We start from the raw sequence: 20,771 nt of genomic DNA on the forward strand, positions 1-20,771 counted from the left end.
CTCTAGATTTGGGAGGAGGGATCATAGGAATAGAAGAATCTCCTCAACTACCAGTGCATTTAGAGGATGATAAAATAGGAAGCAAAGAAATGTTTTAACTTGACCTTGATTAAGGTTCCAGAATTTAAAATGATAGAGGCAAAAAAAAAAAAAGCCTCAGCTATCATCTGGTCTATGCTCTTTGTTTTACAGATGAAGCAACAGGCCCAGACACATACATAACCTACTGTGGTCAGCTGCGTGCTGACAGCCACCTCACCCTGCCGCATGAGCCTTCTCATGAAGCGTTGACAGAAAGAAACGCTTCAATTGTAGCAAATTGCAAACAAAAATTTTCCAAAAAGAAAATTAAAAAAAACTGTTAAGATAGAAATCAAGATATTAGCAACATGACCAACATCTGTTCAGAGCCCCACTTCTCTATCACATGGGAATTTTAAAAATAATTCCGAAATGTCCAACTCATGAGCATTATCTTGAAAACGTGCAAAATAGGGAATGGAGGCTTTTTGTTTTCTCTTGGTTTTGTTTTGTTTTCAGATCCTATAAGTTGTTGTATAAGCCACAGTATTTTAGAACTTTAAAAAATGCTGCTCAATTTCAGACTTAATGAAACAATTAATTGGAGTCACAAGGCCTTGCAGTTTCCTATGGAGCAACACAAAATGATGCACAAATTGGCGAAAAAAAAAAAAAAAAAAAAAGAACATTCTCAGAATGCATTACTGAATTTTACATCTCTTGAACTCGTTCCAAATATGAATGTGTAAAAAAGACCAAATCGCTAAGGGTTCAGCAGAGGGCTGGTCACATAGAGAGACATAGTGGGCATTGGATAAAAAAATTTATCAATAAATAATTAATGAATAATCATACATTTATTAGTAAGTAAAATGAATGAATGAATGACCTCTAGTTGACAGTAGCATAAAAGTTTCATTAGCTTCAATGAACTTGAAGAGAGGCGTTCCAGTTTTTTAGACCAAAAACCAGGTCTATGACCTAGCGACCACACAAAGTTCACACTTTGCAAGGCAGAAAGGATTGTGGAAAGATCTCTGCTGTGGTAGATGACCCAGTCCAATAGCATCATCTTTCATGTCTGATTCTCTAAAAATTCTCACACGTTCCCTATTTGAGGTTATGTTCACATCCATGCTGAAATGCTTTGAATCTTAGCAAAGAAATTCATACTAAACCTACCATGCCAAAGTCGATTATCTAGAATGGTGGCACCTTCTCTTCCTCTACCCAACAACAACCAAAATGAGCAATTCTGAAAGTCCCTGGGCCATTTACAGAATACCTATCAACAGTAATAGACGATGGCTAAAATCAAAACCTTTCTTGTCCATTGATTATGATAATGTTCATACAATACTCTGGAAATATTGAGGAATATCAGTTTGACCATTTATTTCAATACGTTTCTGGATATGATCCCCTGAATTAGAAATATATTATTTTCATTTTTAATTATTATCTCATAATCTCAGATTTTCAAGTGTAAGTATTAGAAGTTTTGTGACAAACTCTCTTTTGCAAAAGAGAGTCTTCAAGCAGAGAATTTGATAATGAAAAGCCAGGACTTAATTTTCCATATCAATGGTCTCCTATAATGTGATTGAATAAATCTTGCCCTTGGCTAACAGACTTAAAATATGGCTCTTACATAAAAGCCTTACACTATGATGAGGTAGTTAGGGGAACAGAGATTATTGAAGGGGGAAAAAAGTGATAAGATCCAATTGTAAATTAAAAATAAATGGACGCTGGTAGAAATGTCACTTAGTACAGGTCATTTGGAAACAATTTGGCAGTATGTCAAAATTTTTAATCTACACATAATTTTTAACTCAATAATTTAACTTCTAGTAATCCATCCCAAGACAGTGATCCAGAATGTAGTAAATGTTATATTCATTACAACATAGAGTACTTAGAAAATGAAAAGCAAGGAGAAATATGGGAAGGCTTAAGCCAATTGTGATAAATCCACCTGATGAAATGTTATGTTGCTGTTATGTTTATAAAACTCATCTGGCCTTGGTCTTCTTTTCTTGCGGTATCTTTATCTAGTTTGGGTATCTGGGTAAAACTAGCCTCAGAGAATGAGATGGGAAATATTTTCTCTTCTATCTTTTGGAAAACTGTGAAAATTTGCATTCATCGTTTTTTTAACTGCTTACTAGAATTCACCAGTAAAGCTATCGGAGCCAGGGCTTCTCTGTGTGGATAACTCAAAATTACTAATTCAAAATCTTTACTTGTTCTAGTTCTATTCATAGTCTCTATTTTTTCTTGAGTCGGTTTTGGTAGTTTGTATCTTTCTAGTAACGTGTCTTATCATCTAAGTCATCTAATTTTATCAGTATACAATTCTCTTATAATTCTTTTAATTTCTATAATATCAGTCATGGTATCTCCTCTTTCATTCCTAATATTAGTGACTTAAGTCTTCTCATTTTTTTCTGTCAGTACAGCTGAAGGTTTATCAATTTTATTGATCTTTTCAAAGAACCAACTTTTAATTTCATTTATTTTTTTCTCTTATTTTTCTATTCTCTCTTTCATTCCTCTTTGTTCTAATCTATATTATTGCCTTTTTCTGTTTGCTTTAGGTTTAGTTTGGTCTTATTTTTCCAGTATATTAAAGATTGGATTATTAGATATAGATATTTATCATATACATAGCTATGAATTTCCTTATAAATACTGCTTTCGTTGCATCCTATATATTTTGGTATACAGGATCTTGTATCTTTAGTCTCACTCATCTAAAAGTATTTTCTTTTTCTGTTGTGATGTCTTTTTTCCTTAACTCATCCATTAGTTAGGAGAATTTTTAACTTTGTATATATTTTAGACCTTCCCAAATTTCTTTCTCTTACTGAGTTTTAATTTTTTTTATTACCATGCTTTAATTAAAGCTGATGCTCCTAAAGACTTCCCAGTGATGTGGTGAAGTGCTTCTGTTACCACTAAAGTAATTGACTCCTGTTTATAAGTATCAGACACTCTGGTAAGAGCTTTTAATACATTATCACATTTAAATACCCCAAACTGATGCTGAGATATTAAATAAAATTCTCCGCTTGGCGCCTATGGCTCAAGCTGCTAAGGCGCCAGCCACATACACCTAAGGTGGCGGGTTCGAATCCAGCCCAGGCCTGCCAAATGACAATGATGGCTGCAACCAAAAAATGGCCGGGCATTGTGGCAGACACCTGTGGTCCCAGCTACTTGGGAAGCTGAGGCAGTAGACTCACTTGAGCCCAGGAGTTGGAGGTTGCTATGAGCTGCGATGCCGCAGCAGTCTACCCAGGGGGACAGCTTGAGGCTCTGTCCCAAAAAAAAAAAAAAAATTCTCAAGGTGAGACATTCAAATTTCAAAACCCTTGCCCAGAACACTTCACTACATATTATAATAGTAAATTATAAAATCAAAATTTCAAATTATATAAACAGTATAATACAACATAATTTAAATCAAATAAAATTTTTTAAACAAAAAATAATACTGACAGAGATTTGTTTTTTGTAACAAGATGACAGGTAAATTTTTTACTCTCTTTCACATTTTTTCTAAAAAGGGGACGGTTCTATTTGTTAATAGAAAAAATACTTTTAGTACACTAAGTTTTTTGTTAGGAAAAGGGAATGTAAGTTAGCTAGGAAAAAAGGCAGAAAAGAAAAATTAAAGGTTATATTTTATTAAAGTTATGACTATTACTCAAATCTTTATAATTTTTTCATTATTAATCTGTGAACAATAAATAGAACTGAAAATGTGATACTATGCAAAAACGCATACAAACAAATAGGTAAGCCACCCAATTTTTATTGTTGGTAATAAAAACCAGATAGAAGTAAATCAGATCATTGAGCATAAGAATTATGAGATAAAATTCATGAGGAAAACAAATCTGGGAGATAATAACAGCAGAGAAATGCAATAAAAAGAAACTATTCACTTGGCTATGGTTTGTATTCTTCTATTACTTCTCTGTCTTTCTCCAAATGTTCAGTTGTGTTGTTTTGTTTTGTTTTGTTTTGTTTTGCCTAAATTTTCTCCTCCTACTCCTGATGGGAATCATTGCTCAACACTCTGGTTCATGCATTCATTCAGTAACTACTGAGTACCCATCATGCCCTAATTCCCAGAGATACAAAAATTAAAGTGATACAGTAATTGCTCTGAAATCATCATGTAAAAGGGAGTGGCATTCATTGTGACAACCTTGGGTGGAACACCTAAGTATAACCTTAAAGATGTATAAGTGTTCGTGAGATGGACAAAGGGAAAAGGGCTTCTGTAACGACCACACTAATCAAGGTATAGAAAATATATCTATAGAGATTTAAGAAAGTAGCCCAGGCTAGTAATATAGTTTGGTGAGATGTTGTTATAAAATGACAATAGTTGTATAAGAAGTAGTCCTCAGCCCTCCACGGATTTGATTTCTACCACTGTAGCTTAGTTTTGCCAATCCTAGAACTTATCGTAATGACCCATACATACTCTTTTGTGTTTTCCTTCTATCACTCAGCATAATCAATACTTTTGAGGTTCATCCATGTTGTTGCTTACATCATTTGTTTAATCCTTTCAGTTGTTGAGTAGCATTCTACTATATGAATGTGTCACAGTTTATTAATTTACCTACTGATGGATATTATGGGTATTTCCAGTTTGAGGTAATTATGAATAGTCTTATATATCGCTTTCTGTGGACATGTGTTTTTCTCTGAAATAATTTTCTGGAGCTGAATTTCTGAATCATAGGTTAGCTATCTAATTAACTTTATAAGAAACAGTCAAACTGTTTTTCAAATGGCTATATTGTTTGCATTCCCACCAATTTAAATGAGTTCCAAGGGCTCCAAATCTTTACCAACATATCAATCTTTAATTTGAGTGACCATAGTGGTTATGAAGTGGGCTTTTGCTTTCATTTGCATTTCCCTAACCACTAATAATGTCTTCAGTATGCTTATTGATCATTTGCATTTCTTATGTTAAATATTCAATCACATCTGTTGCTCATTTTTTAAATTTTTATTGTTTAATTGTAGGACTTTTAAAATAATCTGAATAAAAAATCCTTTGCCAGATATTTACAGTACATATATCTTGAACTGAAGTCCAACTTAGCAATTTTTTCTTCTACTATTTGTATTTTTATGTTCTAGCCATAAATCTGTACCTACTTGAGACCACTAGTATATTCTGTTTTCTTCTAGAAAGTTTATAGTTTAAGTTTTTACATTTAGTTCTACAATCTATCTCTTAATTTTGGTGGATGATGTGAGTTATGAGTCAAAGTTTATCTTTTCCCCAAGTTGTCCTAGATCAGTGCTTTCAACCTCTATTGTCTCAAGGCACACTTGAACCTATAGTTAAACTTCCATGGCACGCTTAAATGTTGATCAAAAAAAAGAAAAAAAAAGAATATACTTACTGTGCTTTGGACTTCTTTTGAAAATAATTTAATTATCTTTAAATTTTTTTATGGCGCACTGGTTAAAAATCATTGCTCTAGAGGATTTGTTGAACAATGAGTTTTAGCTTATGTAGGAACTATAAGTGAACATGATTGAGAGGTTGAATTGATAGGTATGGAGGTCAGGAGAGTGACCTAAGCTGGAAATAAACTGGGAAGGTATCATCATTATAATTATGGTAGTAGACAGATAAGACAGTTTCTAGCTTCACCAGCCTTCTTCTTTAATAGCAATAGGCCAAAAATAATACTAATAAGATATACCACAACAAGTACTATAATGCAGGGAAATGCAGCCCTATAGAGTTTGGTTAGATAACTTAGAACAGAACACTAACTCAACCTTGAGTTCAGAAAACAAGAGAACCCTTGAACTCAGTTTTGAAGAACTTTGGCAAGATAGACATGGAGGGCTTGGAGGAGAGATGGGAGGGGCAGTCCATAATGAGTTTATTTTTGTCACATAAAATTCTAAACTAGATAAATATCTTGAAGGTATGTCAAGTAGTCAGTGTATTTTCTGCTTGATATCACATTTTTCTGGTAATATTATATTATTTCTTCTGTGAATATGCCTGTGTATCTTCTCACCCCAACCCACAGAACTACATACATCATGGCCAAGTTATTTTCATCTCCATATAGACCCTGCCCATAGTCATCCCTGGCATGGTTGAATGACGTAGAACTGAACACCTAATCTGGTCTGAACACACCAAAGAACTTCCCTGAAATTTTTGAACTTGAACTCTGAGAGTACCAGAGTCAATCTTGGGTGCAAAAAACTAGAAGAAAGGAAGCATAGGAGTCATTGGTGGCTATATTTGCCACAATATAGATGAGTACATTCAGTAGTGAGAGAGAGTAAAGCAAATACTTCTTGACATAGTTATCAGGAGACAGAATGTGAAAATCCTGACTGAATTCAAATCTTTGATTCCAGTTCTTCGTGTGGTCCATCCTGGTTGGCTGATCAACCGTTCCTCATATTTGATGAGGTTTTCTAGCATCCTTACAATAAAACTCTGTGTAGGGTGGTACAGGGCTGCCACACGGTTTGTGTCCTGCTCAACTTCAGGAAACACTATTTTCACACAGACCACAGTGTGAATGGCACTTCCTGGAGGAATTGTGCAGTATTGGAGCTCCACTTGTAGAAAAGAGTTCTGGCTAAACTGGACTAGATCTGTTGCCCAAAAAACACTGGGTAACCTCAACAGACACTTTGTTTAAGCAACTCCTCCAAAAACTCCATCTTCTGAACACCCAAACTCTTCTTTTCTTCATCACTTTACCCATACCTGGAAATTTTAGGGTCTCTCTCTCTCTCTCTCTCTCCCCCTCTCCCCTGTCCCCCTTTTACCTCTCTCTCTTCCTTGACATTTTTCTACTTTCCTTCCTTCCTCCTTCATTCCTTCCATTCTCATTCCTAAAATTTTAATCCCAGGGAGCTACCCTAGAAACATCATTCCTGCTCTCCACCTTCAAGAAGTAAAATTGGAGGCTGGGCACGGTGGCTTACTCCTATAATCCTAGCACTTTGGGAGACTGAGGTGGGAGGATTGCCTGAACTCAGGAGTTCAAGACCAGCCTGAACAAAAGCAAGATCCCGTCTCTAAAAAATAGCTGGGTGTTGTGGTGGGCACCTGTACTCCCAGCTTGGGAGGCTGAGGCAAGAGAATCACTTGAGCCCAAGAGTTTGAGGTTGCTGTGAGCTATGACACCATGGCACTCTACCAGGGGTGATAAAGTGGTTAGGTGATATTTTCTCTGACATAAACATAAATCATGAACAGGCCCTTGTCAGAAATAAAAGGAAAGTAGAGCATTTGACAGGAACATTATAGATTTTCAGCTAGAGATTTGCAGAAATGGTTGGCATACTGATTTGTCCCATTGGCATATTAGTAAATTCATCTCCAATAATATTTCTAATACATGCCTTAGATTTCATTACTGATTACTCAAGGTAGATATTATCTGGAGTGAGAATAGTAATCAAGGGAGCAAGGAAAGCATACAGGTTTTCTGAGGTTTTCACTTTGTAAATATTTTTGCAGTCAATATAATATCCCATAGAACTAATGTTAGATGTCTTGTCCATGGCTCTGTTATGTATATACTTGTGTTACAGGCAATGACTGACTTTCGAAATTGGGGTCCTTCAGCAGTAGGCTGTTTGCAAATGGGCAGGTAACTTCCTTCAGCTATGGAAAAACAAAAAGAAGTCCCTAAGAAATATTTGAAAATGAGCTCTGTGGGAGGAACCAGAGACTATGCTGAACAGGATGAGTCAGACACAGGAACTCGTAGGCAGGTACCTCAGCCAGGAAGCCCTGGGAATTCTCGCGTCCCAGCAAGGCGCTCCTCCCATCAGGGCAAGGTCATCAGGAATTGCTCATTTTTGCTGAAAATTTCATACAAATTCGAGGATGTTGTTTAAAGAAGAATATGAAATATATAATTAAGTATAAAAATAGCCATCAACATGATAGTTGTTTCTTCATCTTACGGGAAGTAGAATCAGTTGGTGTTTATGAAACAGCCTCAGGTAAATCTTGAGGTGTCTGGGGGGCGAGAATATGCAGAATAGGGCCACGCGCAGTTCCTGGACCCTGGGCTGCTGACGTAAACTAAATCCGCAGGTTTGAATGATTGAAGGTCAGATGACTATATGCTCTGTTTTCATCTCTAGGTTCTCTGTTCTATTCCACAGATCTCTGTCTCTATTTTTGTGCCAGTACCATTCTGTTTTGATCACGATAGCCTTGTCGTTTGGCACAGAGTTCCAGCAATAACTGCCAGCAGCAGCCTGATGACACTGCAGGCCTTTACTCTATATCCCTCTGGGGGCAGGAGTCACAGTAGACAGAACTTAATGAGGCAAGATCAGGCCTCTTAAGTTCATTACTCCAGACAAGGTTTTACAGTATAAAGTTTTACATGGGGTTTGAGTTAGCAGAAACATTCTGCTGTGATTATTTGACTGTATTGTTTAACACCAAAGAGATCCCATTCCCTTTAGGTTGGATGTTATTTGCTCGTCTTCTCTAAAGTCCTCACTGATAGTTCTACTGTTGTTAGAGTTGCTTCCTTGGAACAGCTTGTCGGGTGAAGAATGGCAGGATTCATAAATTTGGAACGAGAGCTTTATAAAGGGTTGCGACATGCAGGTTGACCATCTTACAGGCTGGAAAGCAATAGCTTTGGGCAGAATCTGAGTGTGTACTTAATACCTCCGGGAAAAGGCAAGGAGAACAGGAATTTACATACATATTTAATGTATACATATTTAACAAGCTATAGGAGGAGTCATGAATATTTATGAAAGGAGAACCATGCACATACACAATTGAGCTTTATGCCCCTTCTTAAGTTGTAGGTACTAAAAATGGCACATTAGCATGAACTGAGGGTAATTTTCAGCCCTCTGATGTCAAAAGGTGAAGCAGAGAAAACCTTTCGTGCACATCCTCTGTCAGCTGGCTAGAATCACTCCGTGGTTGGGGAGCCTCTCACTGGGAAGGAATCCTGGTCAGTTATAGTGCCAAAACTGCAAAAAGGGAAGAGCAGCATTAGATGCTGATTGAAATCAGTGATAGAGTGAGTCTTTCCAAACAGCTGGTTCTGTTTAATCCTTGGTGAAGAAAAGCTAATGGAGATTAATTTGGGTGGTTGTATAACAAGGAATGTGTGACCCCTCATTCCATCATGGCCAGGACCTCTAAGGTTCCTCTGGAGTCCCACTGGCCAAGAAGAGGTCAAGACTAAATTATTAAACTTAAACCCAAGAAGAGGGTTTAAGACTAAATTATTTCTCAAACTTAGAGAAATAAGAGATTTCTCTGATTAGAGATGATTGGCCCCTTGAGACTCCTCCCACTAATTTGCAAATAAGTCAATTTCTGCACTAGCTATTGATTTATTTATTCACTAGATGACTTTGTTTGTACTAGGTTTGGAAGATATTAAAAATAATCAGTAAATATGATAAAAATAGGCCTTTACCCTCAAAGAGCTCACAGTCTACATCAGAGGCATTTGATCTTTTTTATCTCATGCCATTCTCAAACCTATAGTTAAACTTCCACAGCACACTTAGATGATGTTGGTCAAAAAGAAAAGTGAAAAAACACTTACTGTGCTTTGAACGTTTTTAATTAACAATCTTTAAAATTTTCAAGGCACACCTAAGAGCCTCTCATGGCACACTGGTTGAAAATCACTGCTGTACTTGGTAGGTGACAACCCAGTAAAAGATAAAAAATAGAGAGCAGTAAGTACTGGAATACAAGTAAACGCAATAGGATTTGGAAAGATGAGGTTAACCACATACTACGTGCGCCTGTTCTAAGACACCAGAGAGACAGCAGTAAAGGAAAACAAAAAGAGTTCTTACCTTCAGGGCCTATACATTCTAGTAGGGGAAAATGGACAATAAACAAATATATACATATAGGTGGTGGTAAATGTTAAAAAGAAAAATAAAGGAAGGCAAAGAGTGATGGGGTGATGCTATTTTAGATAAATTGGTCAGAAAAAGCCTCTCTGATAAGGAGATGTTTGAGTGCAACCCTGAACTAAGTGAGGAACCAGCCTTCTAAGGGAAGAACATTCTGAGCAGAGGGAGGAAGGTGGTGCTCAGAGCATTCACAGAAAAGCAACAAGGTCAGCCTGGCAGGAGTGTACTGAGACAAAGACTTGGGAGCAAATGAAGGCTATGTTAACCAGTTTGATGAGAGTATTTCAAATTGTATATGAAAACACCACACTGTACCCTGTGATTGCATTAATGTACACAGCTATGATTTAATTAAAAAAAAAAGACTTGGGAGCAGATGAGATCCAAGTGGCAGCTAGAAGCTGGATTATGGAGAGTTTGTAGGCCATCTTGTAGATTTGGTGGGTTATTCTGAATAAGATGTGAAGCTACTAGAAGGTTTTGAACAGAGCAACATGATCTGAATTACCATTTTAAAAGAGAACAGAGCACAGCAGAAATAGTAGAGACAGATACAACTGGAGGTCAGTGGGAAGAGATGGCTGTGACTTGGACTTGGGTAGCAATGGTGAGAGGAGATCACATTCTGGATGCGTTTTGAAGCTGAGAATACAGGATTTATGAATAGATTGAATGTGCGTTAAGGGAGTTAAGAGAGGAGTTAAGGCTGACTACAGGTTTTCAGCCTGGGTAATTGCAAGGGTTATAATTTCATAAGATGGAGAAGACTAAGGAAGGACCAGAGTTTTGGCTTGCTTGTTTTTCTTGTCATGTGTTTATTTGTTTGGGGTGTGGGAGAAAGATCAAGTATTTGGTTTGATGAGTGTTAATTAGACATCCAAGTAAAGCTAGTGAACAGGCAATCAGATATATGAGTCTGGAGTTCAGGGAAAAGTTCCCAGCTAAAGATAAATTTGAGTATAATCCAGCCATCAGCATGAGAGGAGCAAATGCCTACAGAGCAAATGCCGGAGAGGAGAGGGAAATGGGGAAGGGGAAAGAGAAAGGAAAAGAAAGAACCAAGGGCCGATTCCTGTTACTCCCACCTTTTAAAAACTGGAAAGATGAGGCAGAGCACAGTGGCTCATGCCTATAATCCTAGCACTCTGGGAGGCCGAGGCAGGTGAATCCCTGAGCTCAGAAGTTTTTGATCAACCTGAGCAAGAACAAGACCTCATCCCTACTAAAAATAGAAGAACAAGCCAGGTGTGGTGGCAGGCACCTGTAGTAGTCCCAGCTACTTGGGAGGCTGAGGCAAGAAGATCACTTGAACCCAAGAGTTTTGAGGTTACTGTGAGCTGTGACTTCACAGCACTCTAGCCTGGGGCAATAGAGTGACACTCTGTCTTAAAAAAAAAAAAGAAAGAAAGAAAACCTAGAAAGGTAAGAAGGATCCAGAAGAGTAGACTGAGGAGGAATGGCTTCATGGGTTGGGAAACAGTAACAATGTGTGTGGAGGTCTACCAGTGCTTCCATAAGGAAGCAAGCAAGCATCTCAGGGAGAAAGATACGGTAACCTGTGTCTAATGGGCAGATGAATAGAGTATAACGAGACCTGAGAATAAACGTTGAATTGGGTAATACAAGTTTATTGGTGACTCTGAGTAAAGCCGTTTGATCAGTAGTCAGAAAACTTTTTCCATAAAAGGCCAAATAGTAACTATTTTAGGTTTGCGGGCCACGTGGTCTTTGCTGCAGCTGCTCAGGTCTGCTGGGGTAGCCCTGAAGCGGTCACAGGCAGCATATACAGAATGGGTGTGGTTGTGCCAATAAAACTCTAATTGCATAAATACTTAGTAGTCTGGATTGGCCCTTGAGCCAGAGTTCACTGACCTCTGGTGTGATTAAAGTAGATTCAAAAGGAAAGAGAAGGGACAGCGCCTGTTGCTCAAGGAGTAGGGTGCCGGCCCTATATGCCAGAGGTAGTGGGTTCAAACCCAACCCCCTCCCAAAAAACTGCAAACAAAAAAGGAAGGAGAAGAAGGGATGACCTTTGTGGAGGTTTGCTGTAATGAAAGGCAGAGAAATCTGAGTGGTAGCTTGCAGTAGCAGCAGGAGGATACAGGATAAGGGTAGACATTTCCTTGGGAGAAATAGATATACTAGCCAAGATAAAGTGATGCTGTAGATGTCTTGGGCCTCAGGGTGAGGAAAACAGCCTTCTTACTGTGTATCAGAGTGACTTAGAGGCCAGCATTAAACTCCCCCTTAGCTGTACTAGTCTAGGCTTGGTGTCTACCCCTAGGGCTGTCTACCCCTCAGCTGCCTTTACTCTGTTACTACAAGTGAGCCTCCCCACTTGGGCTGCTGACTGAGGGATTTTACGTAGCATGACCAGTCCCAGAAATAACATAATTTTTTTAAAAAAAAGGAGTTCATCTAGGATTCTGTTTCTCAGAACTTCTTTAGAGTGATTACCATACAGTGATTTCTGACTCCCTCCTATGCAAAAAATTTTAAATTGAATACTGTTCTTTAAAGTCAAAGATTATCTCCCACATTTTCATAAATAATAAACCCAGTTTGCTGCCTCCACGGGGCCACAGGTGATAGTCAGAAGGGACCTGCTTTCTCTCTACCTTTTCTTATCTGCTTCTTTTTCTTATTTTCAGGTTAGAATAACCCTCGTGCTTCATTTAAATTCGGGTTATTTTTATTTTACGTGTTAGATTTGAAGTAGTAACAAAAAAGGATAGAAAGCTCCAAGAAAAGCTCCAAAATATTTTTATGATATTAGCTAATCATGACTTTTTTTTTTTTTTTTTGAGACAGAGTCCCACTTTGTCACCCTGGTAGAGTGCTGTAGCGTCACAGCTCACAGCAACCTCAAACTCTTGGGCTTAAGCGATTCTCTTGCCTCAGCCTCCCAAGTAGCTGGGACTACAGGTGCCCACCACAATGCCCGACTATTTGGGGGCCGACTGTAGTTGCCATTGTTGTTTAGGTGGCCTAGACTGGATTCTAACCCACCAGCTCCGGTGTATGTGGCTGGCGCCCTAGCTGCTGAGCTATAGGCACCACCCATGACTACTTTTTTAAGGCACTGCATTAAGTATATTATAATTCATCTTTTTCTTATCCTCTTATGAAAAAGTCTAACCATATATTATAACAATGTAAAAAGAGTAAATTATGAACCTCTTGTACCTGTTGTTACTCAGCTTTGACAATGATCAACTCCTGTATACTCCCACAACTATTTTGAGAGGAAGTTGAAGGAATTATGACTTTTTTCTGGTTGAGGATTTAATCCATGACTACACATTCTGTTTCATCTATCCTGTTTCTTTAATCTTCTTTAATCTCAAATAGTTCTTTAACTTTTTGTGTTTTTCATGATATTGAGATTTTTAAGAGTATGTATTTATTTTAATTTTAATTTGCCTGATGGTTTCCTCATGCTTAGCCTTAGCTAAATCCTTTTAGGCACGAATAACACACGAGTTATATTATAAATGTTGGCAGTGCTAAGTTTTGTTTTGTTGTGTTGTGTTGTGTTTTGAGATGGGAGTCTCACTTAGGTGAACCTAAGTTTGATTACTTGGTTAAGGTGGTAGCTGCCAGATTACTCTACTGTAAAGGCATCTTTCCCTACATTTTTCATAATTAAATAATTCGTGGGAAAATAAACATCTCATTCTCCAAGAAACTTTGAACAAATAGTTTAAGCTGCCACTGGCAATTCTTGTCTGAATTAATTATTATTATGGCAGTTACAAAATAATAATTTCCTGATTTCATTGGCATTCTATTATAAAGAAGAGCTTTTTCTTTTATCTGATTTTAATTACTTAATTTAGGTATTTTTGATAATCCGTTTGGACTTACAAATTTTTCTAATTCAATGTGTTATATTTCATTACCGTCATTATTCATTTTACTACTGAAATCATCCAGGTGTAGTTTCAGTATCCTTTTCACATGCCGCCATTAATTTTAGGTTTAATTTGTTGACTTTGTGTTTTTCTATGTTTGTTTAATGTACCTTACTTTCCAGCCCAACAAAATACTTCAACTCACCTTGTACTTTACCCACTTCAGCCTTGCAATGAGCCATTTCTCTAAAATACCCTTATGTGGATGTAAGCATGCCACACTGTATATCAAATCAGCACATTGTACCTCATACATGCATTAATGTACACAATTATGATTTTAAAAAAAAAATTAAAAAGAAAAGTCAATTAGCCCTTATGGCTTACTAATGTTCTAATTATGCCCGTCAACCTGTGAGAATTATTTCATTGAAACTTATTTTAGCCTTTGACATCTTAAATATGTTCATTTAAAAAAAAGTAGAAATAAAAAAAAAACAAACAAAAAATAAATAAATAAAATACCCTAGATCCTTTTTGTGGAAAATGGTATTCAGAAGATAAAATTTGAGTGCTACGTATGCTTTTTATGAGTAGGGTATCATTATATCCAGGCTCCTTTGGTGGGTGAAGAAAGGAAAGAAATTTTTTTGGAAAATGATAAGTTTGTATTAGATGCTTCCAATTACCATTCACTATTATAAGAGTTTTCCTTTCCTTCTTCTCGTTCAAGTTTGTACCTCACCTTTCTTTCACAATGACAACTCTCATTCCCGATAATTTCCACTGTTTCCTCATTTGTTCAGTCCTACCGCACGTATCAAGTGCTTTCAGAATTGCCATACCTATTATCACAACCAACAATAAGCCTGCTAAGTGAAGTTCAAGATTTCTTTGCAATTCTACCTTTAGAATATACTAAGGTATTTAAAGTACTGTGTTTATCCCATAATTATTTTAAGCAATCCAGTACATCAAATCATGACAACTGTAACTATTTCAATATGGCATGACAGCGAAGTCATTATCACACATAAAAATTAACAATTACTGGATTAACAAATATCCAGTCTTTTTTCAGGGTTCAGATTGGTTCAAAAGTATCCTAAGTGCTATTTTTGTTGCTTTATTTTGTTTTTCAATGTATTTGTTGGAGCCAAATGAAGTCTATCTATTGTAATTGGTTGATCCTTCTTAACAAGCCTCTTTTTTTTTTAAGAGACATGGTCTCTCTCTGTTTGCCCAGGCTAAACTGCAGTAGCCCAATCATTGCTGACTGTAATTTCCAATTCCTGGAGCCTCAAGCAATCCTACCTCAGCCTCCTAAGTAGCTGGGACTACTGATCCACACCCAGCTAGTTTTATTTATTTATTTTTCTATTTTTATTTGTAGAAATAGGGTCTGTTGTCCAGGCTGGCCTTGAACTCCTGGCCTCAGGCAATTCTCCAACCTTAGCCTCCCAAAGTGCTGAGATTAGAGGCATAAACTACCAGGCCTGGGCATTAAGTCTGATCTATATGTTTCCTCTCCATTTTTTACTTCTTTGTTTCTTTGCAATTTTTATATCGAAGAAACCAACTTGTTTTTCTGGCAGTGTTTCCTACACTTCAGATTTAGCTGATTACAGTTTTATAGTATAATTTTCCACGTTTCCCTGTGTTCTTTATTCCTGGAAACTAGTGGTTGGATCTAGAAGTTTGATCAGATTCGGGTTCATTTAAGAGATTTTAGTTTTGTTTTGGAGTAAGTGGATGTTTGCAAGACAATAATAATATTTTGCTTTTTTATTAGAAGGCACATAGCATCTGATTGTTTCTTTTTTATTTGATGTTAATTCTCAGTGCCTAGATCTATTAATTTAGTAGGATTGCAAAAGAAATCTTTTTTGAATGGAGCAATGTAATAGACACACATGCACACATGCATTCACGTAGATACCGACTCTTAGCTTTCTTTTAAGCCTTCTCTGTCTCATTACTTGTTCCTTCCTTCTTTTGTTTTAAGATCCTCTTTTGTGTGTCTGAAAACAAGATATTTATAATAAAAGTGGTCGCCCAAATTTATAATAACAACTTTCCCAGGGGAACACAATTATTTTAGAGGAGAGACAAAAATAAATTAAGAGCAAAAAGCTTTTATAAAAAATGAGGAGCCCACTGTACCTGAGTTCAGTATAAATTTAAATCTGGATTCTGCTTAAAGAACATTCACATCACAAAGGTGACATTTTACAATTATGAAACATTTGACAAAGCTTGAGAAAAATTAGAACAGGAAGATGAGGAGAAAAACTAAAACATGTCCCTAGTTTTAAAGTTTTTTGAATAAGAATGATAAAATTATGTTAAGATTCACTCACATGGTGCTGGACACAGTGGCTCATGCCTGTAATCCTAGCACTGTAGCCGAGGCAGGTGGATTGCCAGAGCTCACAGGTTTGAGACCAGCCTGAGCTACAGCGAGACCTCACCTCTGAAAATAGCTGGGCATTGTGGTGGGCACCTGTAGTTCCAGCTACTTGGGAGAGTGAGGCAAGAGAATCCTTTGAGCCCAGAAGTCTGAAGTTGCTGTGAGCTATGATGCGATAGCACGCTACTGCGGGTGACAAAGTGAGACTCTATATCAAATAAAAAAAAAAAAGATGCACTCACATGTTTTTAAGAACATTAGATTTGCATAAGAGAAGGATTTGAATTTTTTTGTTTTGTTCCCTTTTTTTCATGAAACACGTATTTTATCCTAAGCCATTTCAGCAAGGCCATTACATCTTGGGTCAGGCTGGGCGGTTTCACGCCACTTGACTAACAACCTGGGGCCTCTGAGTGACAGTGATCCCTCTGACTCCTGGTTTGGGTGTTCTAATGTCTGTCACAACATGAAAGTATTCATTGAACAGAGACAAAACAGAATCAGATTCAGAAAAATTAAAAAGATATGTCTAATTGATTGCAAGAGTGGAGAGCTTAGTTTCCTCTCATTCAATTAAAGATAAAAATGATTTACACCAAATAAAATTAGAAATCTGCTACAATTGTTTCCTCTCATCTTGTGGTGTGGGGTTGGAGGGGTTTCTTTTTTGTTTAAATGGCTTCATGAGGTAATTCACACCATTTACATGCTTAAAGTACACAATTCAGTGTTCTTAGTGTAGTCATAGGTTTATATAATCATCTCACAATTTAATTCTAGAACATTCTCATCTTCCCTAAAAGAAACTTGGTTCCCCTAGCTGCCACTTTCTACTCTTTGCACCCTCTACCCCAGCCCTACCACTGACCTACTTTGTTTCTATAGATTTGCCTGTCATGGGTGATTACCTTTTAATTGTCATTCATGGCCTGTTTCACTGAAATTCTTTTCATTTATTTTCCATTATTATAAGAACAAGAAAAATAAAATAGACCCCTCGAAAACATGAACAGGCATCACAAAAAATCGTAGCAGAGTAGCCAAAAAAGGTGTTAAAACCAACAGCAGCTGATGGTTTTAAGTAACCAGTCACCAAGCGGTAAAGCTGTGACAGTGACACACTGTGTATCATTTAATAAAGTCAAGTGCTAATAATTTTGAATATAAAATTGAAGCAGGCTTGGATTCCAGAAAATTCTTATGCTCACAAGAAAAGTAATATTTGCAATAATGAAATTTGCAAATTCAATTCCTGACTTGCTCACCAACTGCTTGACTCTGGGCAAGTAACAGAAGATTTATAAACTTCGGTTTCCTCATCTGTAACATGGAAATAATGATGCTGCTGACCTCATGGAGGTGGAGTGGAAATTAATACATACAGAGCTTTTAGAACCAAGCCTGGCACATAAGTGCTCAGTAAATGGTAGCTGTTTCATCACATTTATTCATCAGAATTCAATTATTCAAGCCACATCCCAAAATGCAAAAAAATTGTCAATTGCCTTATGCCACATTTCTTTGGTATTTCAAAGTCTCTATTCAAAAAAGTGTCCTGTCATGAAAGTAATGGATCAGGATTTAAGATCCTGTGATGTACAGACAGCAAGAATAGCATTCATCAGTGTAATTAGGAATCCAGCTGGAAACCAGTCAGTTGCTTTAGAACCATGTGTTCTATAAATAGTAAAAGAACTAATTTATTATTCTCAGCTCACACTCATGTATCAGATTTTCCTTTTCTGTATTAAAAGGAAAAATTACAGCAGTAATAAAGCTTATATAATGGCTTTATGCATGTCTAATAAAAAATAAAGAACAATGTTAGAGCCTTATAAACCACAAATAATCTCTTATACTTGAAATGTGTAACTAAGACCCTAAGTGTGTGACTTTTAAATCTGTGGCTGTGAACCGAAGTTGTAACTTGGTTTTGTTTCCATAAGTGTAAGGAAGCATAATCACTAATAGTTTCACTCCCTTCTCTTCAATTCCAATACAAAATGGCTTTGGCTAATAAGACTGATACATTAGATAATGTTATTCTTGAGTATTATGTATTTTCTGTTCTTTTAAAAAGTGATCAGTAGTATTATGTCCCAATCAGATGATTCATGATACACAACATTTTCATACTTGGGCAATGTTAACACATTACAGTCCTTCCTTTGTAACATGAAAGAGTTAATCACAGACAACACATTTTCATTTTCCTTTGACCCTTAAGACAACTTAATTGATCTGGTTTGCATGCAGCCTCATTTTCAGCCTTCAAAGGCCTCTACATTGTCCCTGTATCTACATTTTCACCCCAAGCTTTACTGCACTTGGCATTGTTTCGTATTTGCATGAAAATCTGTGAATTTTTTTTTGCATGACAAGTCCTCAGTAATGTTGAAGTTAAATGTCTAACATACCTTGCGATGTCACATGCCATTAATTCTTACATGATTTTTTTTTCTTTTGTTTTCAGTTACTGAAGTTTAAATATGCTTGAAATGTAAAAGTGGCATGAAACTGGAGTGATGCAAGAATATTTATTGTTCCTTTAAGGACTATAATTTTTAACTGGGAAAATTTGGGAGCAATTCCCAGCCTTGTCTTTGGATACCAATCCTCAATTATGAATGATGATGATAAAATTATACTGAACAAAGGTGCTGTCAGCAGAGTAATAAGTTCTGAAGTGATGCTTCTTTTTTCCTGAGAATATGTTTTTAGTATACGAATGTAAAGTTTATACTGATTGTCCCCAATTTCAGAAATTATTAAATATTTGATTTATTATTTTTTGGTAACACCTCTGTCATGGACATAAAATGAAGTTTCATTACTTGGGTGAAAGTTTCTACCACCCAAACAAGTAATGAAATACTTACTCAATGACAGCATCAACATTTTAGTACTTCAGTGTTCCCTAAATGAACATGATCACCAGAATGGATATTGGATATAGGGAGTGCATGAGTATATAAAGAAAATAAATTATGTACACCATTTTATCAATCTTCAAAACTACAAGGGCATATGACTCATCCACACCAAGACAAAACACACATCTCTGAATAAGCACCTTTTCTTTCCAAGTTGTCACCTTGCCGGCTCTGCATTTATTCCAACCAACTGTGATTGCCATAACCGTTTTAGAGAACCCCTTTTCAAATTATCTCAGAGTCTTTAGCAAATTCACTGTGATACCTACGTGGTAACAATTCTTGTTCCTTGAGGAGTGATTTTAATTTTTTTAAGAGGCTGAAAACCCCTCAGTGGCAAATCAGTCAAATAAGGAGAGTAATCAAGCTGGCGAAGCATTTTAAAAATGATATGTGAATATGAAATTAGCAAGACTTGCATGGCCCGTAGCCGGTAAAATGACTGAACATATTCCCAAAGAAGAGCCCAACAACCCATTTACATAATAAAAACAGCAGGGGAATAAATGAAATTTTCTTAAGGAGTCTTCCTGGCAAGCTATTCATTTGTATGCTATTCATTTATATGGATAAATTCTAATATATGTATCATTTTTAATTTAGCCTCATTAAAATAATGGAGTGGTTCATATTTTTAAAGACAGTCCTTCTTGCATTATTTTAATCTTATCAGATACTTTAATATAGATCAGTGACTGTCATTTTCCTCTTTTGCTGAGTGAATATCAAGTTGATATCCTTTTAGCAATAATTTTAACAGATTTTGGTTGACTGCCTCCTGGCTCACCAGCTAACTGCGATATTGCTATGAGACTCAACTTCTCTATGCCTCTGGCTCCCTACATACAAAATGAGAGAGCATGGGGATGGGGCTAAATTATCTTTAAAATCTCTTTTGGATAAAAATGAGGTTTTTTATTTTTTAAGAGACAGAGTCTTGTTCTGTTGCCCATGCTGGAGTGCAATGTCCCAATCATAGTTAATTGTAATCTCCAATTCCTATGCCCAAGCAAGCCTCTTTCCTCAGCCTCCCAAGTAGCTGGGACTATAGTCATAAGCCACCATACCTGGCTAATTTTTTTATTTATTATTTTTTTATAGAGACAGATGTCTCACCATGTTGCCCAGGCTGATCTTGAACTCCTGGCCTCGAGAGGTCCTCCCACCTTGGCCTCCCAAAGTTCTAGGATCACAGGCAAGAGCCACTCTACCCGGCCTAAATAAAAATGTTATAGTATAATTATCAAATGTCTGTGCATGACACTATAATTATCCTATATCATAAATGTACAATGTATTGTACAAGACATCTAGACACTGAGAAGAAAATTAGTTTTTCTAATCAAGTTTTCTCTACCCGATGATGATCAGATGACATTTGTGTTCATATTTATATTATCTTGTGTGAGTCTCCTGACCTCTGAGCTGCTGTCATTATCCAGATGAAAGACATTAAGGCTCAGAGAGAGATTCAGCTACCCAGGCTGAGGGACCAGCGAGATGTACAGCCAGGACAAAGACTCGGGATTTCTGCTTCCAATTTAAGACTCTTTTCCTCCATCACCATTATTTGTCACCAGTCTTTTGATTGGGTGACAATTTTTCACA

At 36.8% G+C, this 20,771-nt stretch overlaps 1 protein-coding gene across 6 annotated transcripts in view; it reads left to right on the top strand.

The window, feature by feature from the left end:
* The window catches only part of DLG2 (discs large MAGUK scaffold protein 2), a 2,018,366-nt gene that overhangs the window by 1,966,498 nt on the left and 31,097 nt on the right, over positions 1–20,771 (top strand). The gene's annotated exons all lie outside the window — the stretch shown is intronic.

The sequence above is a fragment of the Otolemur garnettii genome, unplaced genomic scaffold (genome assembly GCF_000181295.1).
Source record: "Otolemur garnettii isolate 467f Iridium unplaced genomic scaffold, OtoGar3 scaffold00001, whole genome shotgun sequence".
Lineage (NCBI taxonomy): Eukaryota > Metazoa > Chordata > Mammalia > Primates > Galagidae > Otolemur > Otolemur garnettii.